At 46.7% G+C, this 22575-nt stretch overlaps 1 protein-coding gene across 1 annotated transcript in view; it reads right to left on the bottom strand.

Moving 5' to 3' along the window:
• Nucleotides 1-22318, bottom strand: part of STXBP6 (syntaxin binding protein 6) — a 68878-nt gene extending 46560 nt beyond the window's left edge. Inside the window, exon 1 of the mRNA XM_040412317.1 lies at nt 22089-22318. The gene's annotated coding sequence lies outside the window, so the exon portion shown is untranslated. The remainder of the gene's footprint in view (nt 1-22088) is intronic.
• Nucleotides 22319-22575: the final 257 nt, after the last annotated feature.

Genomic DNA, 22575 nt, shown 5'->3' on the forward strand with positions numbered 1-22575 from the left:
CTGCAACAAGGACCTCAGTGGTACCGACCCCCTCAGAGCAACAGTGACCTCAGTGGTACCGACCCCCTCAGAGCAACAGTGAACTCAGTGGTACCGACCCCCTCAGAGCAACAGTGACCTCAGTGGTACCGACCCCCTGAGAGCAACAGTGACCTCAGTGGTACCGACCCCCTCAGAGCAACAGTGACCTCAGTGGTACCGACCCCCTGAGAGCAACAGTGAACTCAGTGGTACCGACCCCCTCAGAGCAACAGTGACCTCAGTGGTACCGACCCCCTGAGAGCAACAGTGACCTCAGTGGTACCGACCCCCTCAGAGCAACAGTGACCTCAGTGGTACCGACCCCCTCAGAGCAACAGTGACCTCAGTGGTACCGACCCCCTGAGAGCAACAGTGACCTCAGTGGTACCGACCCCCTCAGAGCAACAGTGACCTCAGTGGTACCGACCCCCTCAGAGCAAGTGACCTCAGTGGTGCCGACCCCCTCAGAGCAACAGTGACCTCAGCTAAATTTAAAATTGTCTAAATTTGCCATTGATGCATGGAAGACAGTTCTAGATACTAGTAATGGTTTCCCTGCATAAATAGCAAACCCCTTAATGTTATATAGGCCTTTGTATTAACTATTTGAATTACTGTAACTTTCATACTCCTCATCGGCTCAAAATACTCCTCAAAAATGGTTAAGAGGAGTATTTTTACTCTTTCAGAAAAAAATTTGCACGACCTCTGGAGGGCGGCCATCTTGCCTTAGCTGTTCTTAACAGCATTTAGAGAACTGCTTTGCAGCAGCCACATGGTCCAAAGACACAGTGGTCAGGAAGGGACCTCATTGACTTCTATAGGAGACTCTTCTAGACATGCTCTGTGACCTGTGCAGAGGTCAGGAGGCAGCGGATAAGCTGTTCTATCACATATTGTGAATGGTGAACGGTGGACCCAGTGTTATCTTTACACAGAGATGGTATCTGTCATTATAATCTTGCCTGTAAGAATAAGCAGATAACTGCAGGAAAACAATCTGTACAAATAGAAGTGGCGCCAATTTTAGCCTCAGTAGCCAATGTGAAAACTGCAGGATTTGATATTTTTTTGTTTAAATACAGATATTCACAGAGAAAGTTAACATTACCAAAAAAAAAATCTTTCAAAATTTGTTAAACATAAACACATGATTTAAAGGATAACTGTCACATTTAGACCCCAATTTCAATTTTTTTCATATATGTAGTTACTAATAACATGATATTCCAGAATCAGTTACTATTAGGCCTCATGCACACGACCGTTGTTGTGTTCCGTGTCCGTTGTTCCGTTTTACGTGATTTTCTGCAGACCCATTGACTTTCAATGGGTCCGTTGAAAACTCTGATAATGCACCGTTTGTCATCCGCGTCCGTGATCAGTGTTTCCAGTCCGGCAAAAAAATAAGACCTGTCCTATTTTTTTCCCGAACAACGGTTCACGGACCCATTCAAGTCAATAGGTCCGTGAAAAAACACGGAGGCACACAAGATAGTCATCCGCATCCGTTTTTTTCCTATCATTTGCAAGGCAAACTTGACTTCGATTTATTTTTTCACTTTTCATGTCTGGTGATCCTCCAAAAATCAAGGAAGACACACGGAAACGGATCACGGAACAGCTTTTTGCGGACCGCAAAAAAATACTGTCGTGTGCATGAGGCCTGACTTACCCCATATTTAATAAGATTCAGCCCTTAGCAACCAGTCTGCATAAAACTGCAATCTCACTATTCAGTTAAGATGGTCGCCACTGCCCTCACCCTGAGGCTAATCCCGCCTGCCCTCACTAGCCAGTAACAATAGCCCCCCAAAAGTGTCAGTAACCAGAGCCCTCCCCCCTAAAGGGTTAATCTCCTGCAGCACAAAGGGGTCCTCTTACCACATGTTGCTTTCATTTATACACTGAGCAGACGGCAGATCTCTCTTCCCTGGTCTGCGCTGATTCAGCTCTGCATTCTCCAGCTCTGCTGAGTGAGGGAGCGTCTGCCAAGCGCAGGGACAGGGAGAAGTGCACACAGCCCAGGCACTGTTATCAGCTGCTGGGGGGGACCTGGCTTTAATCATTTACTTACAGTCCCTGGCTGTCAGTAATCTGACCTTGCACGCTGCGTGCTCGTCTATCAACAGATAGACGGACCATGCCTAGCAACCCTATTTTAAGCACAGGTAAAAGTAGGCAGTACAGGGAACAAAACTGTGGAATTAAGGCTATGTTCACATCAGCGTTCAGCCTTTCCGTTCTCCTGCTCCGTTATAGGAGCAGGAAAACGGAAAGGACGGATTCGGCTCATAACTGAGCCGAACGGAGCCTACGGACCTCATAGACCCCCATAGACTATAATGGGGTCCGTTAGGTTTCCACTTAGAAGATGATTTTGGAGCGGAGACAAAAGTCCTTCGTGATTTTGGAGCAGGAGAACGGAAAGGCTGAACGCTGATGTGAACAAGGCCTAAGGGGTAATTGAATACATAGTTAAAAGTTGAAATAGGGCCACCAAGGAGATATTAATCGCCACAATCCAATACTCCATAAAAAAATAATAATACGACAGTTATCCTTTTAAACAATAGGACATTTTCTGTGGGCACATTCCCTTTTAGGTATGCATTCGTGTGAATAGGTCTTTGCTGTCCGTTTTTTTTTTATGATAGCATACGAAACAGACAAATGATTGCGGGAACATGCCCAAATATTATAGAATTAAACCTATTTAACGTGCGGCTTTGTTGCAGACTTACTTTCAAAGAAACTTAGGAAGGGTTAAAAATTTGAATCCTAAAAGTCTATGTTATCCCCTATTAAAAAACAGCGATCACTAACAGGGCTGGGGAGACGGAGTCTTTTCAAGTGTGGACAAAAAGAAATGCCAGAAGTTTGGCTTGCTGAATCCAAAACCTGATGGCAAGTACTGTACCCACCTGACATGTTAGGACCCGGGCAAAGTGTCCATGTAGTCCCTTCTTACACAACGCCTGCGCTTGTTACCACACTGCGACAATGGCCACATGCCATAGAGTAAAATAACGCTCCCCAGGACATGACAACCCTTCACACAGTCACGTTCCATGTCTGCATGCATCCTGAAGAAGCTGAGAGGAGTTTGCTGTTATGTCAGAGGTGTTCTACGAGGGTTACATGGCAGGGAACGGAATGCACATGGGCAGCGCCCAGGGCATAAGCCTCGCACACAGATTATTTGTGCTGAAGCAGCACATCTCACCCAGCCAGAAAAGTGAGCTGAGCTGGAAAATGCTAATAGTGGTAATTAGGCAGGTAGAAGCTCGTATTGGCACACGGGACTCTGCAGGCAGATGGAACAGCGGGTACAAGAAGCACGGCTCTGGAGTGGGCAGAGCAAGGCTGGCTCTCACAGGCAGAGACCAACTCGAGCAATTAGAGACCCGCGTCAGCGAGACCAGGGCTTCCTATCAATTTCCCAATTACCAGAGAAGCACTGAGCTCTATGGTCCAATGACACCAAACTGGCCAGCAATTGAAGCTGGAAAAGGGTATTTTCACAGTACATATAGATTGTCACTGCCAGAAGGATAGGGCCCCTTCCCTATGCTAATAAGGGCCCTTTTACATGGGATGTTATTTGGATACATAAAAAAATTATAATAATAATTACACACCCTTTCTAAACATGCTGCCAGTCACCCAAGTGCTCGTTTATTAGGGGATTGCATCTTTCAAGCGGGGGCGGTGCTGCTGACAAATGAAAACTATATAGGGACAAACAATCGTACTAGGAATCATTGGTCTCCAAAACCCAATCGAGAGCAACCGATGATGCAGCATGTTGATCGACACTTGCTAATGGAGAGAAATCTGCCCGGGTAAAATGACCCTTAGGCTGGCTTGACACTAGCGAGTTCAACGCATTGTACTCGCAGCGTATCTGCGGAAGCTCCCGTACTGACCTCCCTGGCACTGACAGAGTCGCATAGCATTATAATGATATAAGATGCTATGTAACCCTTAGGCCCCTTTCACACGAGCGTGACGGATTAGGTCCGGATGCGTTCAGTGAATATCGCACCATTTTGCAAGCAAGTTCAGTCAGTTTGACTGCAATTGCTTTCAGTTGTCCCGTTTTTTCCACGCGGGTGCAATGCGTTTTGATGCGTTTTTCACGCGCGTTTTACAAACAACATCTCGTAGCAACCATCAGTAAAAACGCATTGCATCCGGATGCAATGCGTTTTTCACTGAAGCCCCATTCACTTCTATGGGGCCATATAGAACATGCTGTGTGTTTCACGCAACGCACAAGTGATGCATGAAAGAAGAAATGAATGGGTCAGGATTCGGTGCAGGTGCTATGCGTTCACATCACGTATTGCGCCCGCGCTGAAAAGTCGCTCGTGTAAAAGGGGCCCTTAGAGCTCTGAAATGTATTGTATAACCCTGAAATAATGCTGTCAGTGTTCTACAATACATTCCAGAGTTGTGAGGATTACATAGCATCATAAAGCAATATAATGCTATGCGAGCCGTCAGTGCTAGGGAGGTCAGTACGGGAGCTTCCACGGACAAACTGCGAGCACAATGAGTTGAACTCGCTCGTGTGAAACCAGCCTTAGACATTTCCGAAATGTGGAAACAACTTACGCCAAATGTAAAACATCCCTCAGCCACTTGCTTCTAATGCCATAGCTGTGTTAGGTCTTCACAAACACCTTTTTTTTGTTTTTTTTAAACAGTTGTATTAAAAAAAGTGTTTTTCGTGGCCTTTTGAATCCTAAATAAATGTAAACATACATTTGTATGGTGTTTTTTCACACCCTAAACGGAAGCCTATGGGAAAAAGAAACCTAAAAGCAATGCAATCCAAAAAACACCAATGACTACAACACAAAAACGTAGCAAAACACTGTGGGGGTCATTTATCAAGGGAGGTTTATTAGTCTTAAAATAAGCAGAAAGTAAATTTTATTTTTTTTACACCCAAGCAACTAAATATTGTTGTGTTCGTCAGACGGGAACGGATGGGGGCGGAGTGGCGCCTGTCAGGGGATGTGCCGGGACTCCAGCCCCAGCAAAATTACTAATATTTATGCCTGGAAACAACTATTCTAGTCAGGGGCCGGAATGTTTTTTTTTTTTTTTTTTTTTTTTACATCAGGCGCATGGACAGCCATAGATGCACCTGGTCATAAATTAGCCGAAACCTACATCAGCGCAGGGGCGTATCTGTAAAAAGCTGGTCTTATTACATGACCCCTTGTGTGCGATTTCAGTATCATCATCTTCACTTTAGAGCTACTTAAATAGGGAAATTGCAAAATGAGATATCCCTTATTGTTTTACTTTCATAAACTGGAGAAGGCAACGCTGTGGGCACCGGCGAGTATAGTAGAGCATGGACAGGAGACGGCATTCATACAGGAACCTTATGGACACATTTCTATAGGTGACATATTCAGGATCTATGTGACACTGCCATCATGTAGACGGAATGATCATCCCCATCAGACAGGGCATCTCAGGCATTGTGTCAGCAGCAATGTACGAGTTTGCCGTTTGGATCACTCACCAGCACACACTCATTATACAGTATATACAAGCTCATGACTAGTTAGAAAGACAATCTGAAAAATGCAGGCGGACAAAGGCGTTACCGTTTTCAGGTACTTAATGAGCATACGCCATCTCTGTACGTACGCTTCTTAGGCTACTTTCACACTGGCGTTTTGGTTTCCGTTTCTGAGATATGTTCAGGGCTCTCACAAGCGGTCCAAAACGGATCAGTTTTGCCCTAATGCATTCTGAATGGAAAAGGATCCGCTCAGAATGCATCAGTTTGCCTCAGCTCAGTCTCCATTCCGCTTTGGAGGCGTTTTGGTGTCCGTCTGACGAAACTGAGCCACAATAGAAAACGGATCCGTCCTCCATTGAATTTTAATGGTGTTCAAGACGGATTCGTCTTGGCTATGTTAAAGATGATACAAACGGATGCAGATGGTTGTATTATCTGAACGGATCTGCACCAAACGAGAGTGTGAAAGTAGGAGTGCACAGATCGCACAATAAAGTAGCTTCAGGATCTGGCAGCTGAAGACAGTTGCACCATTATGCATGTTTTTGTTCGCAAACTCGTAAAACTATATTTTCCAATTCAAGCGGGGCAAGGAATTAGGAGAAAAACAATAATTAAAATGTCACCGAGTAGGACTGGCACAGTAGCTAAGCCAGTTTTAGGGTGCATTCACACGACCACAGTTCTGGGTCCGCATCCATTCTGCAATTTTGCGGAACGGATGAGGCCGCATTGATGTCAATGGCGCTGTAAAAGATGAGGACAGCATACCATGTGCTGTCCGCATCCATAGTTCCGCTGCCCCGCAAAAAATAGAGAGCATGTCCTATTCTTGTCCGTAATCAACACAAGATCAGGCATTTTCTATCATAGGGCTGGCCCTAGGCGGCACACACACGGCCGGCACCCGTGGTTTGCAGACCGCGAAACACTTATGGTCGTGTGAATGTACCATTATGTAGATGCCAAACTGCTAAAAGAATAGGGGGAAAAAACACAGTAAGAAGATCCACATCTGCTTTTTGTTTAGCTAAACTATTGACTTTTCTAGAAAATGAAATCGAAGTTCACTCGCAGGATAAAGACTGCAACATGGAAATGTGAAAATACATCAAAGTTCTGCAGTCTCTCAGGAAGATGAGGGGTGTAGCAGAGAACAATAGCTGGGTGGGAGTGAGTAAAGCAAGAGATGTACTTTCCAGGCCTTGTGCCTAGGGATCTGCTGTCAGCACTTAGATTTCGAGCCGTCTTCTATCGATGTCAACTGTAACACTCGTCTACTATCTCTAATGGGCTAATATAATGTCATCTTATGTACGGTATGTCTTTCCAGGTCCTCCACAATGTGCATTCATAATCTTGTTATGTAACTGTTTATTACATGTAATGTGCCTGGTTCACCAGCAGGTGGGAGCGTAAATAGCAGAGCTATTCTAAGATAGAATGGAACTCTCCATTCCATTCTAACTCCCCCTCTGGGCAGAAAAGGACCAGTCCTGCTTGCTACCAGAAGGAGGTGGGGCAGTTCTGGTTGAGACTCCATGTTGGAGATGCCAGGATTATAACCTACTTTTTGGCTGAACATAAGTCCGACTACAAGAGTGAAATGCAGCATAAAGAGGAAACAAAGACACCAAGTGAACTTGTCAGTACAGCAGAGTGAGAGAAGTTTGCCTGCCAGTTTAATGCTAAAGCCTGCTGGAACAAGACAAAGCCTGAAACTGTTTGGAGAAATGTTTATTCAAGTAAAGCTGCCATTGAACATCTCAAGGTCTGGACTCAAGTTATTTCTTCAAATCCCTCAATTATTCCCCCTATTTAGTGCTTCGGAGCCAAAGCCTGGGGTCCAGCCGTATCCAGGTAGGAGCACCGTGACACACAGAGACAATTTAGTCCGCAACATACCACTCGGCATTTCCTACACCTGGGACATGATATAGAGAGGGCCTTGGGGGAGGCACCCGTTGCATTTTTTACTGCTGGCCACCAAGACCAGGTTCACACATAGAGGAAATATTATACCGCTAAACCAGTCTGCAAGAGTTACTATACAGGCAAATCCGATGCAGATTTTAGTGGGATCTTTTTATTCTGGAAAGCATGAAATCCCCAGGGGAAAAAAATCACAGCATTTCTACAAGAGATAGGGCATTTAGGATCCGCTACGTTTTTACTCTGTAACTAAACGGGGTCCGTTGAATCCCTATCAATTTACGGTACATTGTACTGAACTGGGTTACGACACAATATTTCGGTGCAGATTCCACAACAAATATGCAGTGTGTGAACACTCCGTAAAAATGTCTAACCGACTCCAGAAATGGCGCGACTCCTCAGTGTGTTCACACGTAGCCGATTTGTTCGAGATACAGTATTTTTATTTGCCAAAGTATGTTCCCGTGTATCGGAAAGGTTTTTTTTTTTACTGTAGTATGTGCATAGATTTTTACAAATCCCATTCAGATGAATGAACAGTTGAGCACAGTATTGCTGTAATAAAAGGAAACTTGTGTAGAAGTTTATTATATTTGCATTGTTATATAAAGGGGTTGTCCCATGACAACAACTTATCCTCTATCCACAGTGAGGGTCCAACAGCTTGTACTCTGCCATCTCTGGCAGCCCCATAGCGTTGAATGGAGCACTGGACACGCACTCATGGCGCTCCATTCATCTGGTGTTCTAGTGATCGCCGGGCTCCTGCCAATCAGACACTTACACCCTATCCACAGGGTAGGGGATAATTTGCTGTCATGGGGTAATCCTTTTAAAGGGTACCTAAACCTTTGTAAAAACAGGAATGTGCAGAAGCGCCGCTCCGAGCACTCTGCACCTTTAGGCTAGGGCTACACAACGACATTTGTTGCTACACAATAAGATGTACGACAAAATGGGTACAACTACACTGACCTTTTTTTGTAATGATGTCGCACAAAAATCCAACTTGCACCAGTTTATCACTAATGCCATTGCTCGTCCCCACACAGACTAGTTGTGTGTCGGCTGCAGATCGTGTAGCGATGAGTTAGGTGCCTACACAAGTTAGTGATTATCTGGCGGATTCCCGGGCCGTGTAAAGGTCACTTTAGAAAGGAGAATCATCGATTCAGAATTCCAACAAGACGAGATCCGGTATTTGGCCAGCATGTGGAATGACTAAGTACACAACTATTCTAACAGCTTACACCACGTCATCCAGAAAAACCTCCGAAGCAAAGTCTCTACCTAGTAATAATCTCTCTAGAAAAATACCCTACTAAATGGAATTTAAAGAGCATTGTTTAAAAAAATTAAATTGACATGCTATGAGCCCATATGCCAAGCAGGGCTCAAGGGGGCACAGCGCTCAGCATCTAGACCACCACCAATTACAACTTCTGAAATGCGACTATGAGATGTCAGAAGTTTTTTCTTTTTTGACAGATACTCTTTAAAGCTATTTTCACATTTGCATTTTTGCTGGATCCATCAGGGATCCGCTAAAACGCTACAGTCATAATACAACCGGCTGAATCCTTTATCAACGGATCCAGCCGTATTATCTCTAAAATGACCAAGATAGATCCGGCACTAAAACCACTGTAAGTCAATGGTAAGAACACGGATCCGGCACCACTTACTTGCATTGTGTTTCATGGGAACGCAACCAAACGGAAGGGAATGCATTCTGGTGCACTCCATTCCGTTCAGTTTTGTCCCCATTGACAATGATTGGAGCATTTGAGATTCTCTGAGTGAAATCGCAGATGTGAAAGTAGCCTCTTACATGCACCATTGGTGTAGTGTAAGTGTATGGGTACCATTAACCTATAGAAGTCAATTGCATAAAAAGTCAATAAGCCTGCTCTATACATAGCAGGTGATGGCTGTGCAATACACCTGACACCCGCCTGTAATGACTCGGATCAGAGATAGAGCCGAGCCCAGTCATTTAACCCCCTAATGCTGTGGCCAATTGCAACTGTAGCATCTGAGAGTTTAGCTTGAGGGAGGAGGCCTCCGCCCCAGCAATATAAAGAATTGCTATAGGTTGTCTTTGCAGCCTGGGGCATTGTAAAGACTGAAAGACTTAGGCCTCTTTCACACGGGCATTGCGGGAAAAGGTGAGGGTGCGTTGCGGGAACATGCACGATTTTTCAGCGCGAGTGCAAAACCGGGCTTTGGATCGGTGTTCTGTAGATTGTATTATTTTCCCTTAAAACATGGTTATAAGGGAAAATAATACATTCTGAATACAGAATGCATAGTAAAATAGCGCTGGAGGGGTTAAAAAAAAAATAAATAATTTAACTCACCTTAATCCACTTGATCGCGCAGCCGGCATCTCTTCTGACTTCTTTCTTTGCTGTGTGCAGCAACAGGACCTGTGGTGATGTCACTCCGGTTGTCACATGATCCATCACCATGGTAAAAGATCATGTGATGACCGGAGTGACGTCACCACAGGTCCTGTTCCTGCACACAGCTAAGATGAAGACAGAAGAGATGCCGGGCTGCGCGATCAAGTGAATTAAGGCGAGTTAAATTATTATTTTCTATTATTTTTTTAACCCCTCCAGCGCTATTTTACTATGCATTCTGTATTCAGAATGCTATTATTTTCCCTTATAACCATGTTATAAGGGAAAATAATAATGATCGGGTCTCCATCCCGATCGTCTCCTAGCAACCGTGCATGAAAATCGCACTGCATCCGCGGATGCTTGCGATTTTCACGCAACCCCATTCACTTCTATGGGGACTGCGTTGCGTGAAAAACGCTGAATATAGAGCATGCTGCGATTTTCACACAACGCACAAGTGATGCGTGAAAATCACCGCTCATGTGAACAGCCCCATAGAAATGAATGGGTCGGGATTCAGTGCGGGTGCAATGCGTTCATCTCACGCATCACATCCGCGTGGAATACTCGCCTGTGTGAAAGGGGCCTTAAAGTGGTTATCCAAGACCTATAATTAGAGAGGAGAGAATTTCATATTTTCAAATTAGTTTACGATTCGTTTACTGGTAAAAGCAGAATTGAGTTATGGATTCCGTTACCACGGACCAGAACACAATTCCATGACGGAATGCATAACAGAATGCCTTTAGAGGTATTCCGTTATTCATTCCGTCATAATAATAGAAGTCTATGGGCTGCATAACGGATCCGTCCCGTTTCCGTTATGCAGGAGAGGACTCCCCTGCATAACGGAAACGGGATGGATCCATTACTGCATAGATTTCTATAAAGAAAGAAATAAAAAAAATTTTATAAAAACTCAAATCACTCCACTTTTCCTTATAAACTATATTGGTATTGCCACATCTGAAAACATCCAATCTATTAAACATAAAAGTATTTATTCAGTAGTTTGAACAATATAACAAAAAAAAACACAATACAGCTGAATTGCTATTTTGTCACCTAACTCACTAAAAAAAAAAAAAGTAATCAAGATCAAAATGGTACCAATAAAAACCACAGCTCACCCTGCAGAAAACAAGCCCCCACATAACTCTGCAGAGAGACATATAAGAAAAGGTACAAGTGTAAGGCCTCATGCACACGAAGGTTGTGCGTTTTGCGGTCCGCAAATCACGGATCCGCAAAACACGGAAGCCGCCCGCAATTTGCGGAACAGGTACAGGCGGCCCATTGTAGAAATGCCTATTCTTGTCCGCAAAACGGACAAGAGTAGGACACGTTATATTTTTTTTGCGAGGTCACGGAACGGAGCAACGGATGCGGACAGCACACAGAGTGCTGTCCGCATCTTTTGTGGCCCCATTGAAGTGAATGGGTCCGCACCCGAGCAGCAAAAACTGCGGCTCGGATGGGTACAAAGGAATTATTCCTACCGTTAATTCGGTTTCTACTAATCCTTCATGACGGCACCAAAATGGAGGTTGCTCCCCTTGTCGCTCTAGGGACAAAAAACAGAGAGGTTTAAAAGGGCCCCTCCCCTCACACACCCCAGTGCTTTTTAAATTACTACCAGGATGTGAGATAAACCCAACACCAAAATTATAGGGTGGGAGTTACAGTGGTGTCGTCATGAAGGATTAGTGGAAACCAAATTAACGGTAGGAATAATTCCTTTTTCCACGGCATCCCCCTTCATGACGGCACCAAAATGGAGCCATACCAGATAAGTAGATCTAGAAAGGGACCACGGCCTGAAGGACCTTGCGTCCAAAGGAACAGTGTTTGTTGGCCAACACGTCCAGTCTGTAATGATGGGTGAACGTGTGAAGGCTTGACCATGTAGCCACCTTGCAGATCCGATCTGGAGATGCGTCTGCTCTCTCGGCCCAGGAAGAAATCGACTGCTCTTGTGGAGTGTGCTTTCATTGCAAGAGGAAAATTCTTCCCTTCTGCCTTGTAAGCCTGTATGATGGCTGACTTGATCCATTGCCTCTATTCTTACCCCCATACTAAACAAAAAGGTTCTCATGTAACCTCCACTCAGCCGTAGCGTCTAGGTACCCAAGAACTGTTCTCGTAACATCGAGAGTGTGAAACACCTGTTCTCTCTTTTATAAAAATAAGAAGACACCTTAGGGAGAAAATCTGGACGGTGTCTGAGAATAATCTTCTCATCGGAGACCCTAAAAAAAAAAAAAAAAAAAAGAAGAAGAGGAAGGTTCGCAAATAGAAGGGCCTTGGATTTCCCCTATTCTGCGAGCTGTAGAGACTGCAACTAAAAAAGCCGCTTTCCATAAAAGAAAATTAATTTCTGCTGCCGAAAAAGGCTCAAAGGGACTAAAGATGACTGGGTCTGACAGACCCCTCTACTTTAGGATCCACCACTCAGGATCCATGCTGTGAGATGGAGTCTCCCAGTCCCTACCTCTGGAAACCAAAGGGGACCCTGCTGGAGCAGATCTGGTTGGAAGCGGAAGAGGGGGAGCTACAGCTAGGGACTCTAGCAGAGGGTACCAGTTCCTCTTGGACCAAGCTGGAGCTACCAGAATCACTTTCCCTTTCCCTTCCCTTATCTTCTTGAGAACTCCTGGGATAAGGGGAAAAGCATAAGCCATTTTCCAATGCCAGTCCTGCACCAGGGCATCCAGACCTGTGGGGAAATCTCCCCTGTTCAGGGAAAAGAACAAGGGGACCTTCTGTTTTTCCTGGTAGCAAACAGGCCCACCTGAGGATGACCCCAGTTCTGGGCTATCAACTCGAACGCAGCTTTATGGAGCTCCTACTCCCCTGGGTCTACTCTCCTTCTGCTCAAGAAATCTGCCTGGACATTGTCCACTCCTGTCAGGTGTACATCGGTGATGGAAAGGACTGTCTTTTCTGCCTAGGAAAATATCTCCTTGGAGAGATTCTGAAGTTGAGGGTGACACGTCCCACCCTGATGCCTGAAGGAAACTGCTGTTCTATTGTTGGAGTAAATCCTGAGAGGTTTCCCGACTAGCTGACCCTGAAGGGACCTTAGTGCTTTCCAAACAGCCCTTAGTTCCCTGTAATTGAAGGACCTCCTCTGATGTCCAGACGCCCTGAATTGAACCCCATTGGGACACTGCTCCCCAACCTGTCCAGCTTGCATCTGTAGTTAGTGTCACTACAGGAGAATTTGGTAAAAACTCGGGGAGCAGGAAGATTCCGAACGGGAGACAATGAAACTGGAATTGACAAATTTTCCCCCTCAGGGACATGATAATACGCATCCTTTAAATCCACCAAACACATCAAGGCCTTTTGATGAATCAGAGGCATTATGGTGCTCAGTGACTCCATCTTGAAGCGTCTGTAGCGTATCCACCGATTGAGGTGTTTTAGATTTATGATAGTCTGGTATGACCCGTTTGGCTTTTTCGCAAAAAAAGTCTGAAGAAATGCCCCCGACCTTCCTGGTCTAAGGGTACCAGTATGATGGCTCCCAGAGACAACAAATCCAGGACCCCCTTCTCTAACTGGGCTGACTCTGCCGGGGAGGAGAAAGTTGTGATCTGAAAATTGATTGGGGGGGGGGCGGGGGGGAGAGGAGACTTATAAACTCTATTTTTAACCCTTGCCGCACTACTTGCAGAGCCCAAGGGTTTGAGGTCACACTGGCCCATTGGTCCCCAAATTTGAGGAGTCTTCCCCCAACCTGATCGCTGTCATTTTTTTGCAGGGGCGGGGTCAGAACTAAAGTTGGAGTTGATAAAAAAATTTCCCTTTACCCCCTTTTGGGTAACTCCAACGCCCTGCTTTTCCCTTTTCCAGAATTTCTGGAAGGACGCACCACTAGGCTGAAGAACAGCTTTTACCCCAAAGCAATCAGTCTCCAAAATGCTCAGAGACTATTGCCCCTTCCAAGGATAGAAGCTACCACAGACTGAAAGTGACTGCTGCATTCATGACCCTATGATGATCTCTTGTCTGCAGTGGTGTCTGAATCAGTTTGTATATATATTCATAAGCACTTCCTACTTTGTTTCCTGTCCCTAGAGAGACAAGGGGAGCAACCTCCATTTTGGTGCCGTCATGAAGGGGATGCCATGGAACAGAACGGTCGTGTGCATGAGGCCTAAGGCTACTTTCACACTGGCGTTTGGGTTTCTGCTTATGATACATACTGTGAACTGTGAACAGTAAGGCTTTTTAGTGCAATGTGTTTCTTTTTTTCTAGTGTAATACTTTAATTTAAATGTCAGTTCTTGTTCCTCTGTCCATGGCATCTAGGATTGCTCCAAACAACATTTCATTGTATTCATTGTATTGTACAGTGACAATAAAGGCATCTTATCTGTTGCTGCGAGAGGACTGGGTTTTTCTAGGAGCTCTCTCAACTGGAAACCCTTTCTATTAACGTCCGCCCCCTCATCCATGAGTAGTTCCTTCAGATTTGGGTTTACAGGAAAAAACTTTACGCTTCCTGGCTCTTAAACCCCCAAACATTTGGTCCTGAATTGAGTGAGGTTGTACCTCCTCTTCAATGTCCATGGTATTACGGACGGCGGACAAAAGGGAGTCTCTATTAATCAAAATAGTATTTCACTACTGCTTCTGAGTCAGAGTCCTCCCTTTCCCCTTCCTCACATGCTATGTCTGAGGAACCACCAACACCCATAGGGATGTCATCAGCATTGGAGGAGGAATCAGCGGAGAATCTAGGGCGCTTAGCAGGAGCAAATCTCTTCCCTAATCATGGACCTAATGTCCTGCATCATAGCCGACCGCTCCTCCCTAACTACAGTCCCTATACAGGTGTTACAGATTGGGTCTCACGGAGACCCATTCATTTCTATGGGGCCTGCGTTGCGTGAAAAACGCTGAATATAGAACATGCTGCGATTTTCACACAACGCACAAGTGATGCGTGAAAATCACTGCTCTTGTGCACAGCCCCATTGAAGTGAATGGGTCCGGATTCAGTGCGGGTGCAATGGGTTCACCTCACGCATCGCATCCGCACGGAATTCTCGCCCGTGTGAAAGGGGCCGAAGAGATGCAGATTGTTAGCACTCAGTTTTTCTTCACACGTGTGGAAAAACACATACAATCTGAACAGAAAAAGTGCACACACTGAATGCAATTGCAGGAAGAAAAAAAAACTGATTGCACTTGCCTGCAAAACTGAACAGATCCTGACAAAATTCTGTATCACTCATGTGAAAGAGGCCTAAGGCCTTGTTCATATTTCCACTTTTCACTGATGTGCGCTGACGGACAGCACACATACCCATTGATTTTCTCACGAATGTAAAACGGACACAAAAATGTGAACGAGGCTTAAGTGTCTAATGCTGGCTTTGGCTGAAAAACTGCATTTTTTAAAATCAAAATCATTTTCAAAATGTTTCAAAACTACCGTACCTTAAGATTATCTTGCAATTGTACACCAGACCCCGTACTATTGGAACCAGAGGCAGCATTACAGGGCTCTAGGTGGCAACGCAACCAAAAAAGGTAGGTGACGTTGGATCTTTTGCTGTGAGGCACATTTACTAAGGCCTCCTGCACACGACAGTATTTTTTCACGGTCCGCAAAACGGGGTTCCGTTGGTCCGTGACCGTTTTTTCGTCCGTGGGTCTTCCTTGATTTTTAGAGGATCCACAGACATGAAAAAAAAGTCGTTTTGGTGTCCGCCTGGCCGTGCGGAGCCAAACGGATCCGTCCTGACTTACAATGCAAGTCAATGGGGACGGATCCGTTTTACGTTGACACAATATGGTGCAATTGCAAACGGATCCGTCCCCCATTGACTTTCAATGTAAAGTCAGGAGTTAATATACCATAGGATCGGAGTTTTCTCCAATCCGATGGTATATTTTAACTTGAAGCGTCCCCATCACCATGGGAACGCCTCTATGTTAGAATATACCATCAGATTTGAGTTAGATCGTGAAACTCATATCCGACAGTATATTCTAACACAGAGGCGTTCCCATGGTGATGGGGACGCTTCAAGTTAGAATATACTATGAACTGTGTACACGACTGCCCCCTGCTGCCTGGCAGCACCCGATCTCTTACAGGGGGCTGTGATCAGCACAATTAACCCCTCAGGTGCCGCACCTGAAGGGGTTAATTGTGCTTATCATAGCCCCCTGTAAGAGATCAGGGGCTGCCAGGCAGCAGACCCCCCTCCCTCCCCAGTTTGAATATCATTGGTTGCCAGTGTGCGCCCCCCCCGGCCCCCCCTCTATTGTTTTAATATCATTGGTGGCCAGTGTGCGGCCTCCCCCCCCCCCTCGATCATTGGTGGCAGCGGAGAGTTCCGATCGGAGTCCCAGTTTAATAGCTGGGGCTCCGATCGGTAACCATGGCAACCAGGACACTACTGTAGTCCTGGTTGCCATGGTTACTTAGCAATATTAGAAGCATCATACTTACCTGCTGCGCTGTCTGTGACCGGCCGGGAGCTCCTCCTACTGGTAAGTGACAGGTCTGTGCGGCGCATTGCTTAATGATCTGTCACTTACCAGTAGGAGGAGCTCCCGGCCGGTCACAGACAGCGCAGCAGGTAAGTATGATGCTTCTAATATTGCTAAGTAACCATGGCAACCAGGACTACAGTAGTGTCCTGGTTGCCATGGTTACCGATCGGAGCCCCAGCAATTAAACTGGGACTCCGATCAGAACTCTCCGCTGCCACCAATGATCGGGGGGGGGGGGGGGGGGGGGTTGGGGAGAGGGGAGGCCGCACACTGGCCACCAATGATATTAAAACAATAGAGGGGGGGGGGCTGGGGGGGCGCACACTGGCCACCAATGATAATACAATGGAGGGAGGGAGGGAGGGGGGACGGCACACTGGCCACCAATGAAATTAATACAATAGAGGGAGGGAGGGCGGGCCGCACTGGCCACCAATGAAATTAAAACTGGGGAGGGAGGGGAGTCTGCCCCCTCCTGCCTGGCAGCACCCGATCTCTTATAGGGGGCTATGATATGCACAATTAACCCCTCAGGTGCAGCACCTAAGGGGTTAATTGTGCGGATCACAGCCCCCTGTAAGAGATCGGGTGCTGCCAGGCAGCAGGGGGCAGTCATGTACACAGTTCGTAGTATATTCTAACTAGAAGCGTCCCCATCACTATGGGAATGCCTCTGTGTTAGAATATACTGTTGGATCTGAGTTTTCACGAAGTGAAAACTCAGCTCTGAAAAAGCTTTTATGCAGATGGATCTTCGAATCCGTCTGTATGAAAGTAACCTACGGCCACGGATCACGGACGCGGATGCCAATCTTGTGTGCATCCGTGTTCTTTCACGGACCCATTGACTTGAATGGGTCGGTGAACCGTTGTCCGTCAAAAAAATAGGACAGGTCATATTTTTTTGACGGACAGGAAACACGGATCACGGATGAGGCTGCAAAACGGTGCATTTTCCGATTTTTTCACGGAGCCATTGAAAGTCAATGGGTCGCGAAAAGAAAAAAGGAAAACGGCACAACGGCCACGGGTGCACACAACGGTCGTGTGCAGGAGGCCTAAGATTGTTTTTTTTACTCTGGTCTTGGTTTCCCCCTCTGCGCTGCCGTAAGATCCATCTAAGTTATGACGTCATAAATTTGGCGCATCTGTGGCAGTCCGTGCGCCTGGAGTAAAAACTACACCAGCCCCCGGCTGGCATAGTTTTTAGCTAACCCGTTTCCAGGCGCAAATGTAAGAAAAATTTGCCACCAACACGTCCCCGCCTATATCACGCCCAACTGACGTACAAAATGCAAAAGCGGCCGTGCAACAAAATATTGTCGCATGGACAGACAAAAAAATGGGACCTGCGACAATTTTCACGTCTAAAAGTGTTGCAAGTCCCTTAGTAAATGTGGAATGGGGTTTACAAGAACTAGGACCTCAGAGGTTTCTTGTAAGGGGTCAAACCTCGTTCATGATCATTTCCTGAAATCTGTGTTTACACATTAAAAATGGATTAACAGTAAAAACCTTAAGACATTTTGAAGTGAATAATAAATGTACTTTTTCAGAAGCGGAAACAGTGGAGTGTTTGGCAGGTGGTCCAGTAAAAAACCGCATGGCTCCTCTGAAGAGGCGAGTACTACAGAACTGTGATGAAAGGGGTCTTCCGCACCCAGACCCACTCATTTCTATAGGGGATGTCATCCATGTGCTGTCTGCATGATCCTTGCAGCCGAGTCGCAAATGATTGAATATGTCCTATTCTTGTCTTTTTGCGGACCAAAATATGCATTTTTTCAATGGAGCCTGAGAAAAGTGCAGACTGCATCCGTATTTTGCAGATCCATAGTTTGCAAACAGCAAAACAGATATGGTCGTGTCATTACCCCCTTAGATAGAGGATTCAAGGATGTGACTGGATGTTATACTTTAGACCAGGGATGCCTACCCTGCGGCCCTCCAGATGTTGTGAAACTACAACTCCCACCATGCCCTACTGTAGGCTGTCCGAGCATGCTGGCAGTTGTAGTTTCAAAACAGCTGGAGGGCCGCAGGTTGGGCATCCCTGCTTTAGACGGTAAATCTGCCATGTGATGGTACCCAATGCACTGCAGGCACAGGAATGACCTGCAAGTTCCACCGTAATCAGGAGAACATAGGAAAGTCCCGCCGTGAACATAAGATAAAGGTCCTCTGGTGTGTGACCATGGCACAGCAGTGAACAACTAGTGTGTGGCACAATGCCAACGCTCAATAGTCAACTGAAATGGCTAAAGAACATTTACACGGACTTCTACTGGAGCTCAACATTTACCTTCTCCAGAAGATACATTGCGGCCAGCCGGTCCCCCACTCAGAGCATGCGTGCTTCTCAACGGCTATCACAAGGCAATTTGGGATCATCATAGTAGGGGTGGGCGATATAGGCAATATAAATTTGTGCCACGATATGGATTTTGTGCATATCGCCTATATCACCGGACCGCGATATGATCGCGCTCTCGGCACGCACCATGTTCTCCTGAGCCGGCACAGTGGAGAAGGAGGGAGTCCCTCCCTCAACACAGTGTGCAGCTGCCGATGACCACCAATGAGAACAGAGTAGGAGGAGGAGGGGAGGGACTGTGGCCACTGCGCCACCAATGAATGTGCCGGCCATATCCCGGCCCCTATGACTGCACGCTGCGATCCGCCGCAATTAACCCCTCAGTTGAGGGGTTAATCGCGCGGATCACAGCGTCATGTCAGCGGTCGGGTGCCGGGAATGTTCTTCAGTCTCTGCATTGGTGGCAGTGGGCAGTTGCGATCGGAGTCCCAGCAGTGTAATGCTGGGGCTCCAATCGGTTACCATGGCAGCCAGGAGTGACGCTACTGAAGTCCTGGCTGCCATGGTATGTTAGTGAGCAGCATTATACTCGCGTGCGCTGTGGCCGCCAGTCGCTTCTTCTTCTGTCTGTGCGGCGCATTGTTAATGCTTATAGCATTAGCAATGCGCCGCACAGACCTATGAGAAGGAGCGCCCGGCAGCCACGGCGCACGTGAGTATAATGCTGCTCACTAACATACCATGGCAGCCAGGACTTCAGTAGCGTCACTCCTGGCTGCCATGGTAACCGATCGGAGCCCCAGCATTACACTGCTGGGACTCCGATCGCAACTGCCCACTGCCACCAATGATGGGGGGGGAGACCCTGTGGCCACTGCCACCAATGATTAATACTGGGGAGGGAGGGGGGGTGGTTTTGAGTTACCAGAGGGGGCTGATAAGAGGGAGAGGCTGGGGGGCACATGAGAGGCTGGGGGGTGGATCAGGGGCTGGGGGGCACATGAGAGGCTGGGGGGCACATGAGAGGCTGGCTGCCATGGTCAGCTCCCTGCTGTTGTGTGCACAAAGCACAGGGCAGCAGGGAGAGTGTAAAGTCCTATTCACCCTAATAGAGCTCTATTAGGGTGAATATGACAAGGGTTCTAGCCCTTAAGGAGGCTAATAGTTATTAAATAAAAAGTAAAAAAAAATAAAAAAGTTTAAACACCCCCCCCCCAAAATATAGAAAACAATATATTGCGATATATATCGCATATGCTTAAAAGTATATCGCAATATAGATTTTAGGCCATATCGCCCACCCCTACATCATAGTTCAGCATCTAATCTCCTGTATGACGGACACCACTGGTACATAGTCCGTCAGGTCTCCCATGGGGCATGCAGACATAAAGTACTTCCATCATGGCTCCATGCTTTCAGGCACATTGAAGACACTTTATTTTAGGCTTTGGACGCCTATTCAAAAAAATGTTGGTAGCGTTCAGCTGATCAGTCACATGAATGGTCAAAGTGACAGACGTCACAGGCTGATCAGAAAACGACATCTCTACAAGTCATGGCCATGAAGGAGCAGCAGCGGACTGGTTGTCATTGGCAAGGGACATCATTTCAGATGGCAGACAAAACAAACAAAAAAGTTGGAAGATGCCACTAAGGCCTCGTTCACACTTCAGGGTCCATCTGAAGGGAATCTATTGAATTACACTGACATCATGCTGACAGTGTAAGGCTACATGCACATGACTATGTCTTTTGCGGTCCGCAAAAAAAAAAAATATAACGGAAGACATCCGTATGCCATCATTTTTTTTTGTTTCGGATCCATTGTAACAATGCCTAAAACGGACAAGAATAGCACATGTTCTGTTTTTATTTATTTTTTGCGGGGCTACGGAACAGACATACTGGTGTGCTGTCCGCATTTTTGGGGGACCCATTGAAATGAATGGGTCCGCATCCTATCCGCAAAAAAAATAAAATAAAACTTTACGGACACAGAAACATAATACGTTTGTGTGCATGTAGCCTGATTCAGTAAATCATTCTAACACTGCGCGGTCCTGTCAGGGGAGAAGTCAGAACGGGGCCTCACACTGACACGCGCAGCGACATTCGCGCTCATGTGTGTCTGCCTTCAGGGTGCGGCCACACCGTTTTTTGGACGAGGTGCTGAGGCAGATCTGCCTCCAGGAGAAGCCAGAAGTGGATCTACCAGGAAGGAGGAGTAGAATTCCTTCTTCTATATGTACTATTCCTATCTAATCCACTTCTGACTTTGTTAAAAAATAAAAATCCTGCAGGCAGATCTGCCTCCCCACCTCATCCAAAAATACTCTGTGTGGCCGCACCCATGGGCCTCTTTCACATGGTCAGTATTTGTAAGCCAAAACCAGGAGTGGGTCCAAAACACAGAAGAGGCTGAGCGAAACCGGAGCCTCTTCAGGAGGCCAACAAGTGTGACAGAAGCGGCCGATAAGACATCCGCCACAATGAATGTTTCTGGTCACTGTGCACCAAACGTCGTACGAGCCGAACAACAGATCTGCATCGCAACAATGGACGCCCAGAACACAAATCACAACCGAGATCAATGGATTTGTTCTTGAACCTTATGGGATTGTTGTCCATCCTGACAACCAGAAATGACAGAAATCCCAGAAACCCATGAGTGGACGATCAAGTCCTCCAATGTCTGGAAGGCACAGCATGGGAAATGAATCCTATTTTACCGCTTACACCTTACGATGCAGGACACCGGACACCTACACCGTGGCGCGCAGCATTGTGTGTGACGATAGTCCATGGTGTCGCACTGCGACAGCTGCAGAGAAATCCAACTTGGATGGTTTTTTGACTGTTGCGACATCATTGACGATCATTATAAAAAGAAATGTTGCGCAACTTTTCTGCGACACATCTCGCCGTGTAGCCCTAGCCATACTAAACACTACAGCAATTCACAAATATGGCAATAATTGATCAATTTACAGGAATCCACCCAAAAAAATATAAAACACTAACTTAGGTGCCACACTGAAACTCCTGGTAGCAGGAGCGGATGACACCACCATCATCCACACAAGGCGACCGACAACCAGAATGGCTGCATATTTTGGCAGGAAGATGATGGGACACAAGTGAAATCCGATCATCAAAAGATCTGCTGGCGCCAGGATTGTAACAATGTAATCGTGCGATCGACCCGATATCATTAGACGTGGATCGATTAGTCAGGACTTCTGCCCGTGTTCACACACAGACGTGGAGCTGCTGTCCCGGGCACTGACAAGGTGTGGCACCGGGCAGACACTTCATTACTGCCAGGTGTTCCGGCTGCACTCACCCCGGGCAGTGTCCGGCTGCTGGTGTAACTCCTGGCACAGCGGAGGCTCCGGTAATCCCGGTGGAAGGCTTGTGTCCTAGCGCCGAGGCTCGCACCGGACTCCGCAGCTCTCCGGTCCCGGGCTGCACTATGTTCTGCGGAGCACAGTCTGCTGCAAAGCTGGGGGCTCTCACACGTGACTCCCGGCAGCCTATCAGAGTCCGGGGATCGGGCGCTCAGGAAAAGGCAGAGGAATCGCTGGGAGGAGAGGCTGGAAACACTGAGGAGACGGAGGGACTGGCGCGGGGATATAGGGGCGAGGAGGAGTGGGAGGCTCACCACATGAGTACAGTCACTTACTGCAGGTACTTACTGTACAGGAGGAGTGTGGGACGTCAGCCGGCCCACTGCATGAGTAAAGCCAGCTGTACAGTCACTTACTGTAGGTACTTACTGTACAGGAGCAGTGTGGGACGTCAGCCTGCTCACTGCATGAGTAAAGCCAGCT

This window comes from Bufo bufo, chromosome 11, assembly GCF_905171765.1.
Source record: "Bufo bufo chromosome 11, aBufBuf1.1, whole genome shotgun sequence".
Taxonomy (NCBI): domain Eukaryota; kingdom Metazoa; phylum Chordata; class Amphibia; order Anura; family Bufonidae; genus Bufo; species Bufo bufo.